This window comes from Acanthochromis polyacanthus, chromosome 14, assembly GCF_021347895.1.
Source record: "Acanthochromis polyacanthus isolate Apoly-LR-REF ecotype Palm Island chromosome 14, KAUST_Apoly_ChrSc, whole genome shotgun sequence".
Taxonomy (NCBI): Eukaryota; Metazoa; Chordata; class Actinopteri; family Pomacentridae; genus Acanthochromis; species Acanthochromis polyacanthus.
This window is the reverse complement of record NC_067126.1, coordinates 17,129,263-17,135,262: the sequence shown is the minus strand read 5'-3', so window position 1 is coordinate 17,135,262 and position 6,000 is coordinate 17,129,263.

The window sequence follows — 6,000 nt, the reverse complement described above, 5'->3', positions numbered from 1 at the left end:
CCCCCTTGTGTGGCAGAACATGTCCACTGGTAGACTGCTTCTTTCACAAACAACTGGCAGTAGAGGTGAGGAGGACCGAAAGTCAGATGAGCTGCAGTACATGCATCTGTTATTTGCAAGTTTGTGTATGTGATTGACAGTGACAGAGGGTATGACTAGGTGACCCCTACAGAGGTGAGTGTGGGGTCTTCATTAACCTCCCTGGTGGTCACCAGTTGTCACCGGACACGATTAAGTCCTTTTCTGACATGGGACATGTAACATTGCTGACTTGATCAGTCAGTTAAAGTGACATTCAGAAATCTAATTCTTTTCTGTTAATATTCCTCACAGCTGCATACACATACCCCTACAATAACAGAGAAAGCAACACTGCACATGCAATATTTCTCATTCATGTAAGACTACTCAATACACCAAAGGATGTAAGATGTAAAAATATTGCAACAGACAAAAACTAAGCAAGAAAAGCACTCAGAGAGCGCAGTACTTCGCCAAGACTGCTAAGTCCCCTATATGGCATAAATGCAGCATTTGTTTATTAGTTACTGATGATCAGAAATCACTGGAACATAGAATGTGGCCATTAAATATATATGCACCCACAAACAAAATGACCTTGCACTGAGTGCAGGCGTGTTTCATGCATGTGTACATTATGTACAGATACCGAATCGTGTGACCTAAATATGTAGCAGGCAGCAGGAATTGATGGGACTCGGAAAAACCCTCACATTACATTTAGTATCCAATATACAGTATGTATTCCATAATTGTGCTAAGTTGCCATTCGCTTCATATAGTCTGACACTGTATAATAATTATGTTAATATGGTCCTACGTTCCACAGATTTATAGAATGTATAACGTATGACCTATTGGTATGTAGCCATTATATAATGGCTACATACCAATAGGTCATACGTTCCTCAACTATGTATAGCACATAATGGAAACCTGAAAAGCCTGTTCCCCAGCGCTGCATGCACTTAATATAATACGGGAACTTCTCAAAGTGGTTTGGGATAATGGTTTGGCATATCACATACCTGTCCCACTGACCTCTTTTTTTCAGCAGATAGATAGATAGATAGATAGATAGATAGATAGATAGATAGATAGATAGATAGATAGATAGATAGATAGATAGATAGATAGATCACTCATCCCAATGTGGAAATTCAAGATATCCAGTCTGCCATTTAAAATAATGAAACCAATGTGCAATATAATGAACAAAGCAACATGCAAATTGTGGTTTAAAAAAAAAATTAGGTACAATTTTTTGCTGGTATTTTACAATAAGAAACACAAGTAATAATATAAAAATACTAAATACAGTATAATGATAAAGATAACAGGAAATAATTATTTGATATGTAGGTTTGTTTTTTAATTTATGTTTAGCCACTGTGGGAAAAAATAGCTATTTGTTAATTACTTTTACTAGTGTAATTGTGACTGTAGGTAATCTTTTGGCTAATTTTGGTGACATGTCAAGAACATTTTTCTATTTTCTCTGCTAACATGGTGTATAAATGCATTGCGAGATTAGGAGCTCGGTGAATCTTAATTGTTCACATTGTTGTAACTATGTAGCATTTGTAGACTATAATCATATTCAATTGAAATTTTGTTCTCTTTTTATTATTTATTGTGACATTATGGTTAGCCAAAATACTGCAAAAGTTAGCAGCGATTACTATCAAACTTGCTGCAGTCTTAATAATAGAGCGCTTGCTAACTCCAAATGTACCACTTGCAGAATATGCCAGCTGGGGGAGGCAGGGCTTTATTTATTGGAGGCTGCAGTAATCCTGGGTGGTAGACATTCCCCAGAGGCTCAGCAGCTTAACCTGGAACATGAAAGTGCCTAAAGGGTCAGCAAAGGTTGCTTACTATGCCATGCAGCATGGATACTCACAGGTTGTCTTACAGTTGGAAAAAGCATACACATTATGTTGGCCTTGCGAAAAAAAAACAGAGTAGGAATTATCTGCCCTGAATGCAGAAGCATTAAGTCAGCAACCAAGGGAGTACAACTGTAGTTTTCTTTGTTGCTGGAAATTAAAGAACGTTGTGATGACTTGCTGATTATAAGGAATGTTACAGGAGGGAAATGAGAGACAGAGACAGCTGTCCAATGTCTGGCATGCTGTTACCACCTAGCAAGAGGCTACTTCAGGTCACAGAGAAGCAGAGAAATGCACAGTTGCACACACTCCAGATGGTGAAAGTGTATTTACACTTGCACTGCCTGGCATTCAATGTGCCTAGAGACCTGGCTCACTAATTGGATAACTTAGAGTCTGTGTTTGCCAAGAGTATAAAGAATTGGCCAAATATGCATTTTTGATCAAGGGTATGCAGTTAGCGTATATTTGATTAAGTCTTAACATGATGAATGACCATATTTTTTGTAGAGACTTTTTTGAATTTTTAACGTTAGGCCTTTACAAAGTCAGGAAAACTAGAGAACTGTCAGTGTACATAGTAGAGTGTGAGGAGCATTGATGTTTGAGTGCTTTTATGTAAAATGGTGTGACAGCGCTAAACAGCTCGGCCTCACTCAGGAGGTGTCATGCTTGTTTCATCAGGTGTCATAGGCCACCAGGCATGCCCAAATCAGGCTCATCCATTTTAGGGGCTGGTGTCACGCCTCTCATCCTGCTCAATACAGCTGCCAGTCACTGAAAAAAGGCCAAATAGAGGGGTATGTGTGAGTGAGATGAGAGTGTGCTGTGAGGTCTTCAAGGAACATTGACTAATCAAATTCCAGTGCGAAGCTTTGGGACCTGAGACCTAGTCCTGGTGGGGAGGTTCTAAATAAGTCAGGAAAGGCAGGGGGACTTCTGAGGACCCAATCGTCACCTACTACCCACATGATCAGTGTGTAGTAGGTGTGGTGAGAAAAGGACGTACGATAAGCACAAGAATTGCTGGTCGTTGATTTCCAATCATTGAAATATCAGGATATTTCAGAACGGATTGGAAAAGCAGTGTCTTAGGTGTCTTTATCCAGCATTAATTGACTCACAAGTCTCCAAAAGCTTCTCAGGTTAGTACTAAAAGTGTGAAGTGTTTTTCAGCCATGGATTCTTGAAGACCTTAATAAGTTCTCTTAATTTTATCATTTAAATTCTGCTAGTCATTTTTGTCACAGTTTACAGATGCCCTAGCGGTTAAGAGATCACAATCCATTTCATCACAGAGCCTTCAGAAGATACTTATCATATGCATAAAATCTCTCTGTCCCTGTCTTTTTTGGTAATCTTACTTTTTGACCAAAACAAATTACTTTCTCACTTTTGATTACAATTAATATGTCTTAAAAAGAAGCTTGAATGAGATCATGAATAGACCTCAGAAAGATCATTTTTGGATAAGCAAAAACCCTGAAGTAGAATGGTTACTTGTTACAAACATCAGACAGCCTGCAGGATTGTTTTCATTGGCCCTAAGAGCCAGTTTAACCACATACCTGTCCCTCAAGGCTTTTATACAAGATTGCACATGGACACCTTTGAAGTTCTGCAAACATCAAAATTAATTTACTGTCCCCAGCTTCGGCATCTTTGACTAACTCACCAGTGTGGCAGATCTTACAGATCTTCGTTTTTTTTCTGTTTTCCAATTACCAATCTTTACAATACCAGGATGGGCTACATATATGCCTAAGGGTTCAGAAGAGGTTGACTTCAGAGTCAAAGGTCAGCTAAGTTTAGTTGCGCCCTGGAGAGGGAGTGAGTGTTTCACCAGAGAATCTGACAACAGAATTCGCCTCTTGCAGGAGTAGCTAGCTCCATATTGAATGTGAATTAGGGTGGGGGCCCATCCAGCTCTATTGTCTGGATAAAAGAATAGATTGTCTTTCATGTCCTGAAGTTAGCACCCCTCAGGGTCTCATGATATCATCCCTGCTGATCTGTCTCCTGCAACAGGGAGGGACTTCAAAAATGAAAATGATTTAGCCCCATTCCACTGATATGATAATGAAGAGATCTGAGATCTTTGTTGTGCACTTTGACTGATTATTATACATTCCCAAAGACTACATGCATTGCTAGTCCAAAGGGTTTTTTTTCTTTACATGCTTCCCCCTAGTTTAAGTCAGCCTTTCTCTCCATTTCTCCCTGTCCTCCTGCACCACAATCTATGCACTTATGGAATTCATTACCCAATCTTTGTCTCCACCCATGTTAACCAAACACACCAGGGTCACAAACCTTTTATTAAGTTATTCCATTTCCGGAACCTGTTGAGTTCCCAGATGAGTAGAGATACTGCATTGGGACAGTTTTGTGTGTGGTCATTGCAAAACTGCCAACATGATTTTCAATTGCATTCCTGTCATTGTCTCAGTGCTTGGCACTTGCATTGTGTTATTTTTTTTTACAGACCCCGCCCATCTGGCGCTTTCGACAAACAAACCCCCTGCAAACATTATTTGATCCAGGTTTGCTCCCAGGTCGTTTATGTGTTCTAAGCCCTTCCTTTTTATTATCTGTTCTCTACTAAATCATCAATCATCACCCAGTAACCGATCCGAGGTTGCTTTTATTTTTTTTCAGGTGTGAAAGAAGACCTTGCACACTATTTATATCATTTTCTCTTGGGTATCTTTATTACTGTGTGTAACACAGTTTTATTGGTGGTGACAGCACAGTTGCTAATATCTATATTTTCAAGTCTGAAATTGATTGTGATGTCATCTTTGGCAGAAAAAAACAATGCTGATGAACAGTTTTGGAGCAGCTTCCTAAAGGTACTACTTGCCTACAAATTCTGTATAACCTGTGTCTATGTATAGAATCTGTGTACTACTCTTGGACAGATAATGGCTCTTTAAATCGGAACTTTGTTTTTTTTCAACCTGGGGTCTGTTTCCATATGTAATTTCATACATGTGAGTGATGGAGAAATGAATTTTCGACATAGCTCCAGTATTTAGCCAGGCAGGCAGCTTCGCAGCTCAGCTAGCGAAAAGTATGGGGCAGCTGCCCCCCCCGCTGGACGCTAGAAAGCAAATCTTGTTCCGAAATCGCGCGAGAGCTTGCACCAAAACACCGGAACGAGATTTGCTTTCTAGCATCCTGAGCTTTGGATACAGACCACAACAAAGAGCGATTGCCAGGTAATGTGGAGGTTTTCGTTCACTTCTCAACTCTAGTATGTTGTGGGACACTCGTTGAGACTATCTGAGCCGGTCAGTGTGGGGAAAAAAGCACGTTAGGGCGGACTTTGACGCAGGGGAGCCAGCTGCCCCATACTTTTCCTTAGTCAAGCTGCTAGCTGAGCTGCTAAGCTGCCTGCCTGGCTAAATACTGGAGCTATGTCGAAAATTCATTTCTCCATCACTCACATGTATGAAATTACATATGGAAACAGACCCCAGGTTGAAAAAAACGAAGTTCCCCTTTACAGGGCAGGTAAAGAGACTGTTAAATTAGGGGCTTTTATGGTTCTATATTTTTATTGCAGTTACTTTTTGGCAGCGAATAGCATGGCATTAGAGCTGCAAATAACATTTTCTTCATTATCAGTTAAGCTGATGACTGTTTTCCTCACTTAATTAATAATTTGTCCTATAACATATCAGAAAACAATAATAAATTCCCATCATCAACTTCCTAAATTTCAAGTTGGCATATTGTCATATGTTGTCCTGTCTGACCAACAATCCAGAACCTGAAATATGTAATGTATTATACTTGAAGACCAAACAATTCTGCACACTCTTACATTTTACTTTTTTTTGCTTGAAAACTGACTGAAGCAATTATCAGACAATGTTATCAAAAATAATTTTTGATTAATTTTGGGTCGATTGGTGCATCAAGTAACTTTTGCAGCTGTAACTACACCTTGTGATTGTTTTCGATGATTGGCTGACTGGAGAATAATAAAAGAAATATTAAGAAAGAAGGAAGACCATACAAAGATCAAGCATTAATGGTTAGCTAATGTTCTATTCAACCCAAGTCTACTTGTTCTATTCTC